The sequence below is a fragment of the Myodes glareolus genome, chromosome 6 (genome assembly GCF_982192425.1).
Source record: "Myodes glareolus chromosome 6, mMyoGla1.1, whole genome shotgun sequence".
Classification (NCBI taxonomy): Eukaryota; Metazoa; Chordata; class Mammalia; order Rodentia; family Cricetidae; genus Myodes; species Myodes glareolus.
The window spans coordinates 103,414,754-103,438,433 of record NC_142031.1 but is presented as its reverse complement, the minus strand read 5'-3'; the positions used below and the strand labels follow the sequence as shown (position 1 = coordinate 103,438,433).

At 37.4% G+C, this 23,680-nt stretch overlaps 2 pseudogenes; one reads left to right on the top strand and one right to left on the bottom strand.

Annotated features, from left to right (window-relative positions):
* The first annotated feature begins 3,472 nt into the window (after window positions 1-3,472).
* Window positions 3,473-4,391, top strand: LOC148121925 (vomeronasal type-1 receptor 90-like; annotated as a pseudogene).
* Window positions 4,392-4,584: 193 nt separating this feature from the next.
* On the bottom strand, window positions 4,585-23,423 carry LOC148121924 (putative vomeronasal receptor-like protein 4; annotated as a pseudogene).
* Window positions 23,424-23,680: the final 257 nt, after the last annotated feature.

Here is a 23,680-nt window from a genome sequence, read left to right as displayed (position 1 = left end):
GGTGACGTGTGATCAAGCTCTGGGCCCCACAGGCTCTGCAGTGACACTGCTTCTGCTGCCTCATCGCAGGGGAACTGGCTGGAAAGTGTGAGACTGTAAAGTTCTAGTGAGCGTCTGTGTGCTTCCAGCTGCCAGTGGGCCCAATTCAATTTCAAAAATAATAATTTATGCATTTTAATTATTTAAGTGTATCAGGTAATAGTTATGAATTAATATCTCATTAAAAGGTAGTCATTATTTGTTCCTGCTGGCATCATGCATTTCATAAAGATTCTCTCATCGAACTAGTTTGAGTGTCTAAGGTCTTCATCTTCCCGAGATCCCAGAGACTTATCAATGCTGCTGAGAGTGGACAGTACATCAACCAGCACCATGTATCTTGTCACTTGAAAGTCAAAAAATCACTCTATGTTCTCTCTGAGCAATCACACTGCTTTTTTGTTAATTACTCACTAATTATGGTAAAACAAAAATGATAATGTTACTTTTGATCTAATGAGTTTTATGTTCATTATGTTATTAAATCACCAAGAAGAATACAAAGATCACATAAGTCTTAAAACAAGATGTTCTAAAGTCAAGTACTGTGAGGATTAAGGTATAAAGTGATTTTCTTGTAAGAATGTAGAGCTATGTATCCACGCAGCAGCCCTTAGTTTTTATTGTTGCACATCTCAGACAGTTGCCTGCAGACTGCTTGGGCTCTAGGTCTGAGTTAATTTAATAGTGATGACTTCTGCATATTGTGAATGTTTATGGCCACACTTCGTGTTTTAGTACTGACAACTAAATGTTGCAACTGAAACTGACCTGAAGGCACCAGCACTGCAATTTCCTTTTTCAAGTAAAACAAATCTCCTTTCTCATTGCATTTATATGTTAAACATATGTTATATGTTTGTGTTAATGTCAGATATGATTTTTTCTGGTTAAATCTCAGTCAGAGTGAGCTCCACAGAAAGATGACATGACACATGGTGACTTAGGAGATGTATGATTTTTCTATAAGTCATAGATATTTAAATATCAATGCATATTAAATATAAAGATTATAGAACATACCTTTGAGCTAAGGAAAACGTTTTAGATTACTACCCTTTCCTTGATATTATCATCTTTTTATATTACATATAGTACATGTGCTCTGTTGAATATTACAGATATACAATTAATGAAAATTATTTTACATATATAGTTTGTACATTTTCAATTTTGTAATTGGAAATTAACTACCATTCTTTAAGTTTGGAGCCCAAGACTTGAATTAATTGTTATCCTGGAACATTTATTTATTTACTTATTTATTCATTTATCTTTTTATCTATTTATTTGATATTCATTATTTCAGATTTATTTTATTTTACATATATGAGATTTTTTTCCCTGCGTATGTGTCTATGTACCACTTGCATGCCTGAGTCAGAGAGGGCAATGGAACCTGCAGAATGTTACAGGTGGTGTTACAGGTAATGTTACAGGTGGTGGAACTACCATGTCATTGCTGAGACTCTATCCCAGGTCCCTTTCAAGAGTAAGATGTGGTTGGAACCACGGGACCATCTTCTGTCTTGTATCCTGGAACTTTAAAAAAACAGAATATCACTGTGCAGCCACTGTATATGCATGCTGCTGGGAGAACCAGATGCTTGGTTCCAGCAACTGAGGTGAATCTACATCTTTACTAGACTGAGCTTCTAAAGAGGAAAAATAATGTAAATATAAAGTGTGTGAATTATGGTGTCATATTACGAGGATGTTATTGGCTGGGCTCATACACCAACTTCATGATTATGTCCACATATACATGCATGCATCCATCTATATGTATGGAATATACAAGTGAATCTGACAATATAATTGGGCATTCCTTTTCTCACAAGAGTCTGAGCAAGTGTAGTAGTTTTCAATTTCTTTATCCCAAAACAGTTTGAAAATACTGAATTATAGTAATTTGACAAAATAACTCTATTGGTGTCTGGGCTAAATAACTAACATAAGCATCAAAGATTAGCCTGATGATTAAAATTATAGAAACTGTGTTGATGATGTGAGATAACACTGGGGCCCTTGATTAACACGGCATGGAAAAGAATCTCTTTTAAAACAGAAATTCCAAAAGAGGATCACTATATGGTCATCTTTGCAAGTTCATGTTTGCCACAATGTGTTTAAAACAGTGTTTGTCTTAATGTGACATGTTCTCTCTTGTTGGAGGCTCCTAGCTCCATATTTGGAAATATGAGTACATAGTAATTTCAGAGACCAGAAGAAACTGGGACCATAGTCAGGACTGGGGTGGTGTGCAGAGCATTAAAGGGGAATACACAAGGGTAAAAGTGATCTCAGGAGGGAATGGAAAAGGGGAGATCTTTAGGCAGGGGAGGACAGAAGTAAATATAGCAGAAGGTGGGGAAAAGGTATAGGGGAGCAGCAGAGTACAACTGAGCTGATAGGCAAAATGGGATCATCAGGAGTTCTTAAGTAAGGTGGAGGGAGATAAATACAGAAGGAGGTAGGTAAAATAACAATATGGATGGCTGGAAAAGTCATAAGGGGAAAAGAGAAAATCCATAAGGAATCCTACTATTAATGACTTACTCACCTCCCACAATAAAAGAAAAACCAGTGTTTGTCTTGATAGCTAGGAGTTATTTCTTTATACCTGAAGTGGAAGGTTCCTAAACGTGATGAAATAGGAACAAAACTTGCAGATTTTTAAGATCATTTATAACCATAATTAATGAATATGTAATTAATAAGTTGTTGAAACTGCAACAATGGCCTCCAGCTGTGTCTATGTCTTTAGTTCTGGATTTGGGAGATGTAAAATTTCACAGAAAAAGGAACATAGAAATAGGAATATATGAACTAAAGTGGACAATTTGCTGATTGAAATAGTGGGATTATCATGAATTATCACCGTGACTCTATTAGATTTAAGAGTGAAAATATAGATAGTTATAAAATAGGGCATATTAAAACTATGCAATATGAGACTGTCTCACCTCTCAGTTTTGGATTTCATGTGAATATTTTCCAGATTAATGTAAGTTTTACTCAGTTGTAAAAATGTGACTATTATTCTGTTCATTATACCTGCTTAATGTATTAACTCTTAAACGAGGTAATGTAAATCATTAAGATTTGATTTTTAAGACATTACCCCTATGTGTATAGCAGGCCCACAAACTGTCCATTCTGTATAGAATGTGACTCTGAATGACTTTATTATCTTTAGTATGTTATATACACAGGTAGATAAATGAAGAAGTATATAGAAATGTGGTCTCTGATATCCAGTCTGGAACATCCAAATTTAAAGAGACAAGCAAATCAAGAATACATACATCAAACAGAATGAAGATATTGACAAAATGACCAGTGAATCACGAGTCTGATGTATACTCTATTATTGGTCAGATATATGAAATATGCTTTTAATATGATGTAAACATGAGTACACTTTCCACATATGTCATCATTAAGGAATGTCCGTAATTTCCAAACTGGATTTGGAATCCTAGCCATTATGTTTCTCCTTGTTTTCTACACTTTCATAATTCTATGTCACAGATCTAAGCCCACAGACATTATCTCATGTCAACTGACCTTCATCCACATAGTGATGCTCCTCACTGGAGGGGATATTTGGCTTTGGGACATATTTGAGTCACTGGACATTGAGAATGACTTCAAATGTAAGACAACTTTTTACATAAACAGAGTGATGAGAGGCCTCTCCAACTGCATCACCTGTCTTCTGAGTGTGTTCCAGGCTGTCACTATCAGTTCCAGAACCTCTTTGTTGCAAAATTTAAATATAAACTAAAAAAAAATACATGATTTGTGCTTTCTTATTTATTTGGTCTTTCAACTTGTCATTCATTACCAACCAGATCTTCTGTGCTGGTGCTTTTACCAATATGAGTGAGAAAAATTAGATGAAGGTCACTAAATTCTGCTCACTCTTCCCCATAAACTACATTATCAGGGCACTGATTTTAACAATGACAATCTCCAGAGATGTATTTCTTGTAGGAGTTATGCTGACCACAAGTACATACATGGTGATTATCTTGTTCAAACATCAAAGGCAACACAAGCATCTTCACAGCCTCAGCCACCCAAGTGCATCCTCTGAGAACAGGGCCATCCAGACCATCTTACTGCTGGTGGCTTTCTTTGTGGTCATGTACTGGGTGGACTTCATCATTTCATCCACTGCCATCCTGTTATGGATGTACGACCCAGTCAATCTTAGTGTTCAGAAGTTTGTGATGAATGTCTATCCCACAATTACTCCTTTGGTACAAATCATTTCTGATAGCAGAATAATTGATACAATGAAAAGCTTGTGGTCAAAGTGCCACCAGATTTTTAAAAGGGGATAATTTTTCTCATTTTTAATAGAATTGTGTATTTATTGCTTTATATTTATGAGTATTGTGTCAGAATGTATGTAGATGTGAGTTCTTGCTGCCCACAAGTTCATTGTCCCCGCCTGCTTGAGCTGGACAGGCAGAGGTTTGTGAGGCACCATTCTGGTGCAGCCACAACTAATTATTTCAAAAAGGCATATTCTTATTAAACTCTGTCTGTAAGCAAATTATCCTCTCCAGCGAGGACCAGCACTATGTGGATGAAGGTCAGTTGACAGGAGATCATGTCCGAAGGCTTAGGTCTGTGACCTAGGATTATGAAATTTTAGAAAAAAAAAGAGAAACTTATTGGCCAGGGCTCTAAGTCCATCTTGAAAATTAAGGACAATCATTAATGAGGACATATTTGGAAAGTGCATTCATCTTAACATCATAGTGGAAATTCATTTCATACATCTGAAATATATAATAGATAATACATCAAATTTGTGATTCACTGGTCAGTGTGTCTATATCATCATTCAGTTTTATCTACTTATTCATGATTAACCTACCTCTTTCATTTTTGAAGTTTCACATTATATCCTAGATATATCTTCTGTATATAATGCATCTTGAGCATAGTAAATGCATTCCCAGCCACATCCTATACAGAATGCACACTTTATGTTCCTTTATTGCACCTAGAACTCATGCCCTGTAATTCTACTGATTTGACTTACATTGCCTCATTTTATAGTTAACACTGAAAACAGTAGTAATGACCATAGATAAGCATAATCATATTTGTACAACTGAATAAAAATTATGTTGATCTGAGGGAAAATCACAAAAGAAATTCAAAAGATTGAGGTGAGTCATTCTCATATTTCATAATTTTAATGAGCTCTATATTACAATTATCCATGTTTTCATTCACAATTTTAATGGAATAAGAGTTGATAATTCATTATAATCCCACTATTTTAATCAGCCGTATGTCTATCTCAATTCATCTACTTTTATTTGCCTTTTTCAATGAACTCACCACCCCAGAATCTGGAATTAAAGACAATGATACAGTGGGAGGTTATTAATGCACTTTCTACACCCTATTAATTGTATAACTATTATTGTTATAAATTCTTGTAAAATTTATATGCTCTTACAAATGACCTGGGCTAGATTCCTGGCAATGATTTGGTGGCCCATAATCATTTGTAACTCTAGTATAGGGAACCTGTTGCCTTCTCTGATATAGCAGGCAAGTGATGCACAGACATACATGCAGGTAAAACATGTAAATATGTAAAATAAAATAAATAAATCTTAAAGCAAGAAACAAGCAAAAAAGAAAAAAAATTATTTATTAAAGATAATGCTTAATTCATGCCTTGGTCTCCAAACAGAAAAAACTCTAGCACATTCCAATTTTCCAATTTCAAATGGACAAATGGGATATGTATCAATAGTTTATTAATTATATACCTATAATTTATTATTATGACAATGTATAATAAATAAGTAAAAAGATGATAATAATAGTTAAGATGGTAATCTAAATTTTTTTTCTCATTTCAAAGCTATGGACTTTTACCTCTCTAATTCACACCCATTGCTTAATAAACATTCCAATTTTCAAATTTCAAATGGACTAACGGGATATGTATCAACAGTTTATTAATTATACATCTTTAATTTATTATGACAATGTATAATAAATAAGTAAAAAGACGATAATAGTTAAAGATGGTAATCTAAATTTTTTTTCTCATCCCAAAGTTATGAACTTCTTCCTCTCTAATTCACACCCATTGCTTAGTAAATATTTATCACCTACAGAAAATGATGCTTCTTCTCATTTCTTATGTAGCATATTTCTCTGGGGTGCACTGGAGATTGGACCAGAAAAACCACAACTACCATGGCTACAAACTGAGTTGTCAACAATCCATGAACTAAGGAATGTCATTTGTTTTATTTGAAAAAAATGCAGTGCTTGGGTTTTCACATTAACTTAAGTTGTAGTATTTAGCTGTAAGGACTAAACCTAAAAACATTCATAATACTATGGATGCCATCACTATTAAAGGGATTCATAGGAAAAGACTGGACAGGCAGCAGGCAGCTGTAGGAAGAAATGTGCAACAAAAGAAACAAGGTGTTTCTTGTGTAACTCTACAATCTTCTGAGAAAAATCATTTCCCTTTCGTTATCACAGTATTTGATTTTAGAATGGTCTTCTTTTATGAATGCATTCTTGTCTGAAGAGATAATATAATGAGTATATTATTAGATCATATTAGATACATATTAGATCCAAAGTATCATTTTCATTTCAGGTTTTACAATACTTACTGAGTAATGACCTGAAACCATGTGACTGTTCAGAGAGAACATGGAGTGATTGTGTGACTTTCAGGTGACAAGATACTTGGTGTTGGTTGATGTGCTGTCCACTGTCAGTAACATTAATATGTCTTCCAGAATCTTAGAAAGATGAAGATCTTAGCCACTCAAATTAGTTCAATGAAATATTTATTAAATAGATTTTCCCACAGGAAAAAAAATATTGATTGTTTATTTAAAGTATTAATTCATAGCAATTGTCTAATGCTGTCAAATAATTTTAAAGTATGTGTTACTCTTCCAAAATTAAATTCATCTCACCGACAACTGGAAGCACACCGATGCACTAGAATATTACAGTCTCACAGTTATGAGTCAGTTCCCCTGAGATGAAGCAACAGCAGCAGCAGTAGCAACAGCACAAGCAGCAGGAGTGTCACTGTGGGGAAGCAGTCAGACCCAGAGCTTGGTCACGTCACATGGTGTAAGACTGGGAATGATATGAAAATGTTCACTGGAAGTGTGTGTGTGTGTGTGTGTGTGTGTGTGTGTGTGTGTGTGTGTGTGTGATGACTAACTACTGGGCCGAAGAATAGATCAGTAGTAACATGTTGCATGCTTGGGGCTGCTATCATGAGTACATATACAGCATTTCAGTGAAAAACTGAGAGTTACATAAAAAACACTTCCAAAATAAAAGAACTTTAAGGAAAATGTATCTCTGTTTTCTAGGTGAATTGATCAAATCCACGAGGGTCCTGCCAGTGCATCAGTGCAGTCTCTTTAGGAGAATTACACAAAACAACCTGAAATTTCTGTGACGCTTGCAAACATAAACTCATGCTTCCATCGTTTGGATGCTCTGTGTCTAGTGAGTAAATGACATTTATTGACATTATTGTGTTCCATTTTTAAAACAATGATTTCTTAATTCTACATTATCTCTTTACCAATATAATTTTGTTATATTTTGGGTGGAGGGGAGACAAAGACAGACAGAGGGACTCAATATGTAATTCAGACTGACTTCAATCAAACTCACAATGTTCCCACCTTAGCCTTCAAAGTCCTGGGTTCATAGGTGTTGCCACAACACCTGACATCACTTTCCATTAGAGTCTCCTGTACATATAAGTTAGTGATATTTCAGCAATATAAAAATGGACTTATGACAGTCATGAGCTAAACTTAAATTTACTTGGTATATTTTGTGAATGCATATTTTAGCACCTGTATTTTGCAATTATTAGAGGAAACCTTGAAGATTTTGATTTAAATAATTTCATACTGTTCAAGTATTTAAAACATTTCGCACAGCCTAGTCAATATTATATCAGTCTCAGTGTAATAAGGTTAAACTTAGAAAATTTAAAATATTGAAAATTAATTTATTTTAATTAAAACATTCAAACTCCTACTGAAAATTACTCAACTTACATTTTTGTAAAGACAACATTACAAAATTTAATGAATATTTAAAGAAAGACTTCAAGATACTTTGAGATACTTAAAAGGATTTACTTCATTGGAAAATATTACAATAGATAAACAAATCTATGAAAAAACTTTAAACTTATTTTTAGAATGTTAAAATCATCTTACATCTTACTAGGCCATGAAGTGAAACTATAATAACAAGATGGAAATATTTCTCATGCTCATTGATCAGTAGGATTAATATAGTAAAAATGTTCATCCTTGCAAAAGCAATGTATGAATTCACTGAATTATCAAGCAAACTTCCAACACATTTTTCACTGAACTGAAAAGGACAATTTTCAACTTCATACAGAAATATAAAAACAAATTAACAAGCAAAATCCACTCCAGAGTAACAAAAGCTATATATAGTTAAAATAGCTTTAAAATAGTTAAAACAATTCTGAATAATAAAAGAACTTCCAGAGATATAATTAATCCAAAGATGGTAAGAGAAAGACCACTGACCCAAATCATCATGGCCAAATTGATAAAAGAGAGCAATTAAATAAAGCAAACTTTTTAATTAATAAATACATATAATGTCCTAAGATCAACATTAGATGGAAGGAGAGAAGGCCTTAGCCCAGGGTTAGGGACTTCCTAATTAGGGGATTTGGTGAGCACTATAGGCCAGGTTACAGGAGCCAAACATAAGTTAACAGTTAGTCCCTCCTGAAACAAAGACATCGTTCAAGGTGGGCATAGCAAGGTAGCCACAACAAGGCAACCATAACAACCATTTTGAAAGAATGTTTGGCTTTCCAGATGGTTATGAACAACTCGTTTAAAACAAAGACATGAATGACACTGCTGGAACAGGAAGTAGAGAACCATCTGTAGTTAAGGTTATAGATGGGGCATACTCCAATCTTTGTGAAGCAGAGGTTTAAACATAACCAGGAATGATCCTCCTTGTCTTTACTGTAAGGTGACTTTTAAGTTTCAGATGGAGGCAGATTCCCAATCTCAAATTGTACAAGAGAACTATAGAAATAAAACCAACATGGCACAGGCACAGAAACAGACGTGTTGAAACATTAGCTGGTAAGACACAGCCACATGGTGATGTAAGAGTTAGCCAATAAGAAGCTAGAACTAATGGGCCAAACAGTGTTTTAAGTGATATGGTTTCTGTGTGATTTTTTTTTGGCTCTAAACTAGCTGGGCATCCAGGAACAAACGAGCAACTGTTTTTACTAAAGAGGTTAGCTATAGAATTAGGGAACAGGGATGGGGAATTTAACTAGGAAGAGAAAAATAAAATAGATAGTGATGGATAAACAAGGGGGTTTGGGTGCAGGACAATTGTCTATATTCTGTCAATTATATTTTAAATAAATGCTGATTGGTCAGTAGCCAGGTAGAAAGTATAGGTAGGACAATTAGACAGGAAGTAGACGCACGTCAATGAGAACAGGAAAATTATGGGGAGGAGGAAGCCCATTCTTCCCCAGTCCTGCTCAGACATAGAAAAAAGAAGATGAGATTGCCCAGCTGAGAAAGGTATCGAGCCATGTGGCTAACATAGGTAAGAACAATTGGTTAATATAAGTTAAAAAGAGTTAATAAAAAGCCTGAGCTAATGGGCCAATTAGTTTATCATTAATATAGACCTCTGTGTGATTTCTTTGGTGCTAGATGGCTATGAGACATGGTGAGAAGACAGAAACCAGGCAGGACAGAAAACATCAATCAGCAAGGTTTCAAAGGGGGATCAAACAGGGAAAGTTTATGCTTGGAGGGAAAACTAAATCTAAGGAACACTTAAGAGATCATGTGGAAAACAACGCAGCAGAAGTTTTCTAAAGCATGTACAGATAAGAAAGAAATCTAAGTGATATCACAGAATAATGGATGGGTGGAATCCTGATCAAAATCTCTCATCATCAAATGAAACTTTCAGTTCCATGAACTCGTTACAACTAATTGAATTGTTGAACAAAGGAGCTCCATGAAAACATGAAAGCAATCAGGATCAAGGCTATTGTTTGGTCTGTACGAAATGATAGACAACACCTGTTGGCCTGAAGACAATACTTACATAACTAATGGAACATGAGGAATTCAAGCTGTCGCTTATCTAAATTCTTCAGTCTGGCAGATTAGATACCATGGAACTGTGCACTAACATTCACACTACAAAAGAAGAAAAGCAAACACCAACTCAGCTACAAACCATTCTATGCACAACCATGTCCTACCTGCTACACAATGTGTACTCTGCTACACAATGGAAGACACCAAGGGAACAAGGCCTGCTAAACAAAGAACATCAGACAGGCATATAAACTTAGAGACTGTGACAGGAACACATGTCTTCACCAGATGGACTCCTAGACAGAGAGGAGAAGTGATTACATGGCCCCACCCCAAATCCAGAAGTATCTCCATTTGATAGTCACTTGCAAATGAAACAATAGTTTTCTCCAAGGGAGTCTCACTGGGGGACCAAACTACTCTTAAGGGTAGGCCCCATGCCCAATAGAAGGTGGTCAACACAAATGAACTCAGTGGAATCTACAGGTCCTTTGCATATGTATTATGTCTTCTAGTTTTGCGTTTTTATGAGAGCCATACATGTGAACTTGTATTTCTATATCTATGTGTTTCCTGTCCCTTTTCATGGGCTCTTTTTTCTTCTGTTTGTTTTTGTTTTATTCTAATTTGTTCATTTTTGCTTTTTCTTGTGTATTTTAGTATAAGGCTTAAATAGTTTTCCAATGAGAGACAGAAAGGGCACTGATCCAGATGAGGGAGAGGAGAAACTAAGAGGACCAGAGGAATTCGAATCACTTATCAGAATATTCTGTGAAAAAAATTAATTTTTTATAAAAGGAAAACAAAAAATAAATAGTGGGGTATGGTGGTGAACACTTCTAATGCCAGATCTGGGGAGACAGAGACAAGCGAATAACTGGAGCTACCATCTTGGTCTATTTGGTAAGCTCCATGTTACAGTGAGAGATGCTCTCTCAAAATAAAAAGTAAATGGCACATGAAGAACAAAAGGCAAGGTTTTCTCCCGACTTCCATGTGTACATGCACACACATTCTTCATATGAACACACACACACAAGTATACACACATTAACAAAAAACATGTACATGTATATAGCAATTTTTAGTTACCAATAATATTTCAGAAGCTGTGAAAGAATTAAAGTACAAATACATAGGCAAATAAAATTTTCACATAGAACCCATTAATTAACCTTGTGAAAGGTGATGTTTCTCTGATTTCCCTCTCTGCTTCTTTGTTCTTTGTGTATAGGAGGACAACTGATTTTTTGGAGTTGATCTTGTACCCTGCCACATTACTAAAGGTGTTTATCAGCTATAGGAGTTCTTTGGTAGAGTTTTGGGGGTGGCTTATGTACACTATCATATCATCTGCAAATAATGAAAGTTTGATTTCTTTCTTTCCAATTAGATTCCCCTCGATCTCCTTATGCTGTCTTATTGCTATTGCTAAAACTTCAAGCACTATATTGAAGAGGTATGGAGAGAGCAGACAACCTTGTCTTGTTCCTGATTTTAGTGGGATGGCTTTGCCTTCCTAGACCTGGATGAAGGGAAGAAGACCTTGGACTTTCCACAGGACAGGGAACCCACACAGCTCTTAGGACTAGAAAGGGAGGGGAGGGAGAGTGGGGACAGTGAGAGGAAAATAGGAGAAGAGGAGGAGGTGGAAATTTTTAATAAATTAATAAAATTGTTAAAAAATAAAAAAATAAATAAAAATGTAAAATTCGATTCACATTATCTTTCTGCTGCAGAGAAACTATACTTAGGATAGAGTATTAAAGCTACAATATATATTTTAACTATTTTTGATGATTGAGAGTAGATTAAAATCCCTTCAAAATAAAAGCTTAAAAACTCAATAAGAGCAGGAGCTTTTTCTGAGCAAACTCAGTATCAAAAGAACATTTATGATATAAAGTAAAAAGGAGAGATAAGAGAATTCCTGTGGGAAATTATGGTACAACTTATAGTGTATAATAAAATTAAGGAACTCTGTACTACTTGACAACAGAAATGTCACAGACTGTACATATGCAATACCACAAATTTTATTTAAACTATGAAGAATCTTGAATTGTTCTTGAACTATTAAACAATTTAAGAAAAATCTGTATTTAGGGAAAAAATAATTCTGAACAAGAATGATGCTTTACAACCATGTGTAAGTCCAGTTGAAGTGGAGGGGGGGCAATGACCTCTTCTGACCTCTGTGGGTATCAGGAATTCACACATAAACACATGCTGATGCAATACTCATAAAATTAAATAAAAGGTCCCAGCCTTTATCCAGGAGAGAGTGAACTTCTAGCAGACTCCCATTGGAGGAGGGGTGAGTTTTCTCCTGACCAGAGGGCTTCCTCTAGGAGGAATTCAGCCTTTCCCCGCTCCCCTCGGCAATCTGGTCACCAGGCAGAGGCGACTCCTCCCTGGGGAGCTCTCCTGAATCCCATCCCAGCCTTTATCCAGGAGAGAGTGAACTTCTAGCAGACTCCCATTGGAGGAGGGGTGAGTTTTCTCCTGGCCAGAGGGCTTCTGCTAGGAGGAATTCAGCCTTTCCCCGCCCCCCTCGACAATCTGGTCACCAGGCAGAGGCGACTCCTCCCTGTGGAGCTCTCCTGAATCCCGTCCCAGCCTTTATCCAGGAGAGAGTGAACTTCTAGCAGACTCCCATTGGAGGAGGGGTGAGTTTTCTCCTGGCCAGAGGGCTTCCTCTAGGAGGAATTCAGCCTTTCCCCGCCCCCCTCGACAATCTGGTCATCAGGCAGAGGCGACTCCTCCCTGCGGAGCTCTCCTGAATCCTGTCCCAGCCTTTATCCAGGTACACATTCCTCTCTTCCCCCCTTCCCTCTGGGGCCACAAGATCTCCCCAGAGCAACTCCCTTGCTCGCTGGGCCTGGGTTGTGAGTGCAACCCGGTAGTAGGGAGTGCCTGTGTTTCAATAGACTGCCTGAGGAAAGGTACGCCTTCTGTCAGTGAATTCCCTGCCCAACAAGGGAACCTGACCTGGTACTAGAAGATCCAGTAGAGAGCATTTGAAGGAAGAGATGGGCAGACGCCAAGGCAAGAACTCCTCCAACAATCTAAAAAGCAACATGAAAACACCAGAACCCAATGACCCTACAATAGAAGGACTTGAACCTCTTAATTCAGAAGAAGCGGGAAAAAATGCCCTTATGAAAGCAATAGAGTCCCTTAAACAGGATATGAATAAATCCCTTAAAGAACTGGATGAGAAGTATAACAAAAAGATTGAAGAAATGAGTAAAGAAATGGATGAAAAATATAAAAAAAAAACATGGAAGAAATGAGTAAATCCATAAATGATATACTGGGAAACCAAGAAAAAACAATCAAACAGGTAATGGAAACAGTTCAAGAATTGAAAACTGAAATGGAGTCAATGAAGAAAACACAAAACGAGGGCCGGCTGGATATGGAAAATCTAGGTAAACGAACAGAGACCACAGAATCAAGCATAACCAACAGGATACAAGAGATGGAAGAACGAATCTCAGAGTCTGAAGATAACATAGAGAAAATAAATGCTCTGATCAAAGAAAACAGCAAATTCAAAAAATTCTCATCACAAAACATTCAAGAAATCAGGGACACAATAAAAAATACAAATCTAAGAATAATAGGAATTGAAGAAGGAGAAGAACTGCAGATCAAAGGCCCAGAAAATATATTCAACAAAATTATAGAAGAAAACTTTAGATTTAGAAGAAATCTAAAGAATGATATCCCTACGAAGGTTCAAGAAGCATACAGAACACCGAATAGGCTTGATCAAAAAAAAAACATCCCCTCGCCATATAATAATCAAAACACAAAACATACAGATTAAAGAAAGAATATTAAGAGCTGCAAAGGAAAAAGGTCAAGTAACTTATAAAGGTAAACCGATCAGACTTACACCAGACTTCTCTATGGAAACCATGAAAGCCAGAAGGTCCTGGATAGAGGTACTGCAGAAACTAAGAGACCATGGATGCAAGCCCAGACTAATATACCCAGCCAAGCTATCATTCACTATCAATGGAGAAAACAAAATATTCCAGGATAAGAACAAATTTAAACAATTCGCAGCCACAAACCCAGGCTTACAGAAAGTAATAGAAGGAAAATCGCAACCCAAGGAGTCCAACATTGCCAGCACTGCTTACAATAACTCAGACATCTAGCGACCCTTCACGAGCTTAACTCAAAGAAGGGACACATACAAACTCTATTAATCAAACAAACAAAAAGTAATAATAACCGGAGTCAACAACCACTGGTCATTAATATCACTTAATATTAATGGACTCAATTCACCTATAAAAAGGCACAGACTAAGAGACTGGATACGAAAACAGGATCCAACATTCTGCTGTTTACAAGAAACACACCTCAACCACAAAGACAGACACCTACTCAGAGTAAAGGGATGGGAAAAGGTTTTTCAAGCAAATGGACCTAAGAAACAAGCAGGTGTGGCCATTCTAATCTCCAACAAAATTGACTTCAAACTAAAATCAATCAGAAGAGATGGAGATGGACATTTTATACTCATAACAGGAACAATTCATCAGGAGGAAGTCTCAATCCTGAATATCTACGCCCCTAATATAAAGCCTCCTACTTATGTAAAAGAAACACTTCTAGAACTCAAGGCAGTCATCAAACCACACACACTAATAGTAGGAGACTTCAACACTCCTCTCTCACCAATGGACAGGTCAATCAGACAGAAACCTAACAGAGAAATAAGAGAATTATTGGAGGTATTGAATCAAATGGACTTAACAGACATCTATAGAATATTCCACCCAAATAGGAAAGAATATACCTTCTTCTCTGCAGCTCATGGAACCTTCTCGAAAATTGACCACATACTGGGTAACAAAGCAAGCTTCCACAGATACAAAAAAATATTAGTAACCACCTGTGTATTGTCAGACCACCATGGATTAAAGTTAGAATTCAAAAACAGTGCTACCCCCAGGAAGCCATCAAATTCATGGAAACTGAACACTCAACTACTGAATCACCCCTGGGTCAAGGAAGAAATAAAGAAAGAAATTAAAGTCTTCCTTGAATTTAATGAAAATAAAGACACAACATACTCAAACCTATGGGACACTATGAAAGCAGTGCTAAGAGGAAAGTTCATAGCACTAAGTGCCCAATTAAAGAAAACGGAGAAAGCACACATTGGAGACTTAACAGCACGCTTGAAAGCTCTCGAAAAAAAAGAAGCTGATTCACCCAGGAGGAGTAGAAGACTGGAAATAATCAAACTGAGGGCTGAAATCAACAAAATAGAAACACAGAAAACAATCCAAAGAATCAATGAATCAAAAAGCTGGTTCTTGGAGAAAATCAACAAGATCGACAAACCCTATCCAAATTAATCAAACGGCAGAGAGAGAACATGCAAATTAATAAGATCAGAAATGAAAAGGGGGACATAACCACAGACACAGAGGAAATCCAGAGAATCATTAGATCTTACTACGAAAATTTATATGCCACAAAGTTGGAAAATGTAAAAGAAATGGACATTTTTTTAGATAAGTACCATATACCAAAGTTGAACCAAGAACAGGTGAGCAATCTAAATAGACCTGTCAGTCGTGAAGAATTAGAAGCTGTTATTAAAAATCTCCCTACCAAAGAAAGCCCAGGACCAGATGGTTTCAATGCAGAATTCTACCGGAACTTCCAGGAAGAGCTAATACCTATACTCCTTAATGTATTTCACAATATAGAAACAGAAGAATCACTGCCAAACTCTTTTTATGAAGCTACAGTTACCCTGATACCAAAACCACACAAAGACACAACCAGGAAAGAGAATTACAGACCAATATCACTCATGAACATTGATGCAAAAATACTCAATAAAATACTGGCAAACCGAATCCAAGAATACATTAGGAAAATTATCCATTATGATCAAGTGGGCTTCATCCCAGAGATGCAGGGTTGGTTCAACATAAGCAAATCTATCAATGTAATCCATCATATAAATAAACTGAAAATAAAAACCATATGATCATTGCATTGGATGCTGAAAAAGCATTTGACAAAATTCAACACCCATTTATGATAAAGGTGTTGGAGAGACTAGGGATACAAGGATCATACCTAAATATAATAAAAGCAATATACAGCAAGCCGTCAGCTAACATCAAATTGAATGGAGAGAAACTCAAAGCCTTTCCACTAAAATCAGGAACACGACAAGGCTGTCCACTCTTTCCATACCTCTTCAATATAGTGCTTGAAGTTCTAGCAATAGCAATAAGACAACATAAGGGGATCAAGGGGATTCGAATTGGAAAAGATGAAGTTAAACTTTCGTTATTTGCAGACGATATGATAGCGTACATCAGCGACCCCAAAAACTCTACCAAAGAACTCCTACAGTTGATAAACACCTTTAGTAATGTGGCAGGATACAAGATCAACTCCAAAAAATCAGTAGCCCTCCTTTACACAAAGGATAAAGAAGCAGAGAGGGAAATCAGAGAAACATCACCTTTCATGATAGCCACAAATAGCATAAAATATCTTGGGGAAACTCTAACCAAGGACGTGAAAGACCTATTTGACAAGAACTTTAAGTCTTTGAAGAAAGACATTGAGGAGGATACCAGAAAATGGAAAGACCTTCCCTGCTCTTGGATTGGAAGAATCAACATAGTAAAAATGGCAATTCTACCAAAAGCAATCTATAGATTCAATGCAATTCCCATCAAAATCCCATCAAACTTCTTCACAGACCTTGAGAGAACAATAATCAAGTTTATATGGCAAAACAAAAAACCCAGGATAGCCAAAACAATCTTATACAATAAAGGAACCTCTGGAGGCATTACCATCCCTGACTTCAAACTCTATTACAGAGCAACAGTATTGAAAACAGCTTGGTATTGGCATAACAACAGAGAAGTCGACCTATGGAATCGAATAGAAGACCCGGGTATTAACCCACAAACTTATGAACACCTGATTTTTGACAAGGGAGCTAAAGCTATACAATGGAAGAAAGATAGCATCTTTAACAAATGGTGCTGGCATAACTGGATGTCAACCTGTAGAAGAATGAAAATAGATCCATATCTATCACCATGCACAAAACTCAGGTCCAAATGGATAAAAGACATCAACATTAATCCGACCACTTTGAACCTGATAGAAGAGAAAGTGGGAAGTAGTCTACAAGATATAGGCACAGGAGACCACTTCCTAAGCAGAACCCCAGGAGCGCAGACAATAAGAGAAACAATAAATAAATGGGACCTACTGAAACTGAGAAGCTTCTGTAAAGCAAAGGACACTGTCAGTAAGACAAAAAGGCTACCTTCTGACTGGGAAAAGATCTTCACAAACCCTTCAACAGATAAAGGTCTGATCTCCAAAATATACAAAGAACTCAAGAAACTAGACACTAAAACTCTAATTAACCCAATTAAAAAATGGGGTACTGAACTTAACAGAGAATTCACAACAGATGAACTTCGAATGGCTAAAAAGCACTCATGCTCAACCTCCTTAGCGATCAGGGAAATGCAAATCAAAACAACTTTGAGATATCATCTTACACCTGTCAGAATAGCTAAACTCAAAAACACCAATGATAGCCTATGCTGGAGAGGATGTGGAATGAGGGGAACACTCATCCATTGTTGGTGGGAATGCAAACTTGTGCAGCCACTGTGGAAATCAGTGTGGCGGTTTCTCAGGAAACTGGGAGTCAACCTCCCTCAGGACCCAGCAATTCCACTCTTGGGAATATACCCTAGAGATTCCCTAACATACTACAAAAGCATTTGTTCTACTATGTTCATAGCAGCACTTTTTATAATAGCCAGAACCTGGAAACAGCCTAGGTGCCCCTCAATAGAAGAATGGTTAAAAAAGGTGTGGAACATATACACATTAGAGTTTTACTCAGCGGTAAAAAACAATGACATCTTGAATTTTGCATGCAAATGGATGGAAATAGAAAACGCTTTACTGAGTGAGGTAAGCCAGACCCAAAAAGAGGAACACGGTATGTATTCACTCATAAGTGGATTCTAACCATAATTAAAGGTCTTTGAGCCTATTATTCGTGATCCTAGAGAAGCTAAATAAGAAGATGAACCTGATGAAGATTATTTAACTATCCGCCAGGAGGTAGGAAATAGACAAGAGTCCCAGGTAACCTCGGGTGCATGGGGGAGTGGGAAGGTTGTCGGAAAGGGAGAGGGTTAGAGAGAAGGGAGTAGGGGAGAATTGGGGAAATATCAGGGGACTGGGATGGGGGGGGAGGGAGGAAGGATGGATATGGGATCAGGCAAGTATATACCTCAACTAAGGGAATCATTTTTGGGTTTACAAGAGACTTGATTATAAAGGGGATCCCCGGTCCAAGGAGAGATCCTCAGATGGTTCTCTGGACAGAGGAGAGGGTGCCTGAACCGGCCTTGGCCCACAACCATACTGATGAATATTTTGCATGTCACCATAGAACCCTCATCTGGCGATGGATAGAGATGGAGGCGGAGAACCACGTTGGAACACTGGACCTAGCTCCCTAGGTCCAAATGAGAGGCAGAAGGAAAGAGATCGTGAGCAAAGAAGGCAAGGGCACAGGAAACCTTCATCCGATGTTAGATGGCGATACAGATGGAGACCCATATTGGAACACCGAACTGAGCACTCCACAGTCCAAATGAGGAACAGAATGATGAAGAAAATAAAAAAAGTAATCAGGACTGCGAGGGATGCGAGCACCCACTGATACAAGGGGACTGATATAATGAGAGTTCACCAAGGCCTGTTGGACTGGGACTGAACGAGGACGTGATCCAACCAGATTCTCTGAATGTGGCTGGCCCGAAGCCTTTTTGAAAAGCCATTGACAATGACACTGGGACTTTCTTCCTCTGCATATACTGGATTTTGGCGCTCCAGTCTGTTTGGACTCTCACCTTCCCTGGACCTGGAGGGAGGGGGGAGGAACTTGAACTTCTCACAGGGCAGGAAACCCTGACTGCTCTAGGGGATGGAGAGGGAGGAGGAGAGGGAGTGGGGGGAGTGGAAGGGTGTTGGGAGGAGGGGCTGAAATGGAAACTTTTATAATTTAATAAAAAATAAAAAAATAAAAAAAATAAATAAAAATAAATAGTCATTTATTAAAAAGAAAAAATAACACCTTTGAAGAATCTGGTGACACTTTGACCTCAAGCTTTTCAGCATATTGATTATTCTATTATCAAACTGAATTGTACCAAAGGAGTAATTGAGGTATAGACATTCATCACAAGCTTCTGAACACTCAGGATGACTGGGTCATATTTTCACAATAAGACTGCGGTGGATGAGATGATGAAGTCCATTCAGTACATGACCACAAAGAAAATGACCATCAGCAAGATGGTCTGGGTGGCCCTGTTCTCAGGGGACACACTTTGATGGCTGAGGCTGTGAAGATGCTTGCATTTGATGTAGGAGGATTATCTGTCTATGTGTTACTTTCATTGGTTAATAAAGAAACTGACTTGGCTTTTGATAGGACAGAAGCTTAGATAGGCAGAGTAGGCAGAACTGAATTCTGGGAGGAAGAAAGCAGGGCCAGAGAGCTTCCCGCCATGAAGCTGCAGGGTCAGACATGCTGAATCTTTCCTGGTAAGCCACCACCTTGTGGTGCTACACAGATTATTAGAAATGGGTTTATCAAGATGTGAAAATTAGCCAGTAAGAAGCTAGAGCTAATGGGCCAGGCAGTGTTTAAAAGAATACAGTTTCCATGGAATTATTTCAGGTAAAGTTAACCGGGAGCTTTGTGGTGGGATGCAGCCTGCTGCTCCTTTTACAAGTGGCACCCAAGTGGATAACTGCATCCACAGAAAGCCTGAGAAAGCTTTGGGAAGAATAGAGTAAAGCATGTTTTCTTGGTAGCAGCAATTTCCCTGGCCCACTCTGCTTGCTAGAGGCACGCAAACACTCTCATCAATGAGAGGCTTCCTGACTCAGCTTTAGCTGCAAAACCCTGCAGCTCTTTTAAGGGGTCCTGCCACAAAACACTTAAACAGTGTTGATGAAAAGCTGAATGCATGCTTTTCGGTTTTCAGCTGGCTTTCTGGGCTGTCCTCCCAGGGCAAACTCTGACTCTTTCAGGCAGACAGTGTAACTGAGTGTGGTCTGCAAGCAGAATGCTGCAGCTTGCTTGCTGGCAGAGACCTTGAAAGGCCACAGAGTTGTGGTAATAAAAATGGCTTCAGTGGTACCTCTGCCATGAGGCTGGAATGCTAAGGAATGGAATGGATCCAGCAATAAAAACCATGACTTTAATCCTCTACATAAAGACTCACGTGGTCACAAAAAGAGAGATATACAGTAAAACAAAAGATTCAAAGTCAAAGAAAACCTTTAAATGGTTTACAGTGTGTTAAAAATATTTGCAGGCTAAAAGTTAATGTTCTTAAAGTAAAAAAAAAGAAAGAAAGAGAGTAGTTGGGTATGGTGGTACACACCTTCAATCCCAACACTTGGGAGGCAGAGGTAGGTTGACCTTTGAAACTTCAAGGGGCAGAGGTAGATTGACCTCTGTTACTTCAAGGTGTGGTAGGACACAACTTTAATCCCAATGCCTGGGAGGCAGGAACAGACAGATCTCTGTGAGTTCAAGGTGTGGTAGTCCTTTAGTCCCAGCACTGGGAAGGCAGAGACTGATGGCTCTCTTTGAGTTCAAGAACAGCTTGGTCGACAGAGTTATTCCAGGACAAAGATATATAGAGAACCTGTCTCAAAAAGTAAAAGTAAAAATAAACAAAATAGAGGTTAAAATAAAGCCACATAAAGATGAAAAATACACAGAGAATCTTGATACTGTATGCTATTATGCTCTCTTTGAATTGTTTGAATGCTGAGGAAGGAGCAACAGCTGCTAAAAGATATTTGTTTACAAATGCTGCTGAACTAATCCAAGATAGATATTTTGAAAATACCCTGACTTCAAAATGTGGATCTAAGGTTATGATGCTTTGGGAAAGTTCCTCTTTTGTTTTCACAGAGGATGAGACCCTGTGGATTGCTTCTATCCCAATATGGTATGATAAACCATGCCCTCCTAAAAGGTTGCTGTGAATATCTTCAGAAAATTACTTCAATCAACTGCCAACTGAGATGAATCTAGCATACAAGTTATACCATGAAAGACCTAATTAACAGTGTCTCATACAGCAGGAAACAGTTTGGAGAGAAAAATCTGCGCTCATGTTCCTCAAATATTGTTTATAAATGTTCTTTTACATTTAAAGGGTGATATAATATAGATATGAATAATTTGCATTGGTATGGATTTTAAGGTCAATTTTGTTATATGTATATGTATTTCTGATCTTGATTAAGATATTGTGATTGTGTAGTTCATTTTAAAAATGTAATGTATTATTAGGAAATATAAGTTGTTAATGGATAATCATCAATAATAGTTAAGAATGTAGTCATGTTAGATTTTCTAAAAATATAAAAATATATTTCAGTTAGATAAGCATTCTTCATATCTTTCAAAGACTACAGAGTATAGCATTTAATGTTTGAATAACTTAGGGCTTTTCATGACAATGAAACACATCTGCTCCTGGCAGCACCAATCTACTTAAAGAGGAAGATGGGCATCGAAGAGAATTTTTGTGGCATTTGTTAGCCATTTGTGCAAGGGACTGTTCTTGCCTGGATTGCTTAACTGGACACAAAGAACCCGCAGAGAGAGGACTGCTAAACTTGCCTAAAGGTGAGATGATCCTTCGGGATTCCTGATTCATGAAAGAGTCTGTGAGACATTCTGCGCGACACAGCAGATAGTGACTGAACTGTCTTTGAAATTTCCTGCTTCGTGAAAAAGGCTGCTGGATACTATGGGCCTGTCGGCTGAAGATGCATGCTCCAATGGTACAAAAGAACTTTGGGTAACTGTGCAGGCAGCGAGATGTCTCTGTCATTTCTAGAGTTTGGAAGTTGCTTATTTCTTATTTACTTAGGTAATAGTATATCCTTTTGAAGTCTTTGATGGAGTTGAAGAATGGTTAGTTATAGTTTTCCATTGTTATTATAAAAGATAAAGTAGATATAAATATTGTAACTGTAATTCTTGCTTGATAACTGTTTTGTTATATATAAATTTACTATGTTAAAGTGAACGCCTTTCTTTTTTGTTTAAACAGAAAAAGGGGAAGTGATGTAGGAGGATCATCTGTCTATGTGTTACTTTCATTGGTTAATAAAGAAACTGACTTGACTTTTGATAGGACAGCAGCTTAGATAGGCAGAGTAGACAGAACTGAATTCTGGGAGGAAGAAATTAGGGTCAGAGAGCTGCCCGCCATGAAGCTGCAGGGTCAGACATGCTGAATCTATCCCGGTAAGCCACCACCTCATGGTGCTACACAGATTATTAGAAATGGGTTAATCAAGATGTGAGAATTAGCCAGTAAGAGGCTAGAGCTAATGGGCCAGGCAGTGTTTAAAAGAATACAGTACCCGTGAAATTATTTCAGGGAAAGCTAGCTGGGTGGCGGGATGCCACCTGCTGCTCCTTTTACATGCATTGGCTCTGATGTCTGAACAAGATAATCACCATATATGCACTTGTGGTCAGCATAACTCCTACAAGAAATACATCTCTGGAGCTTGTCACTGTTAAAATCAGTGCCCTGATGATGTAATTCATGGGAAAGAATGCTGGAACTTAGTGACCTGTATCTGGTTGGTCACACTTAAATTGATAAAAGCACCAGCATAGAAGATGTGGTTGCTAATTAATGACAAGCTGAAAGACCAAATAAATAAGAAAGCACAAATCATGTATTTTTTTAGTTATTATTTAAATTTTGCCAATAATGAGGTACTGGGACTGATAGTGACAGCCTGGAACACACTCAGGAGGCAGGTGATGCAGATGGAGAAATCTCTCATCACTCTGTTTATGTAAAAAGTTATCTTACATTTGAAGTCATTTTCAATCTTCAGTGATTCAAATATGTCTCTAAGTCAAATATCTGTTCCAGTGAGGAGCTTCACTATGTGGATGAAGGCCAATTGACAGGAGATCATGTCCGTGGGCTTAGGTCTGTGACCTAGAATTATGAAGGTGTAGAAAAAAAGGAGAAACATATTGGATAGGACTCCATGTCCAGTTTGTAAATGAAGGACATTCTTTAATGATGACATACATGGAAAGTATACTAATATTAAAAGCATATTTCATATACCTGAAAAATAATAGAGTATACATCAGACTTGTGATTCACTGGCCAGTGTGTCTATATCACCATTCAAATGCCCCGACTTATATTTGATTAACCTGTCTTAAATTTTGGATGTTCCAGACTGGATACCATTGCCTACATTTCTATTACTTCTTCATGTATCTACCTGTATATGTAGCATTCTTGATAAAGACATTCACAGTCACATATTATACAGAA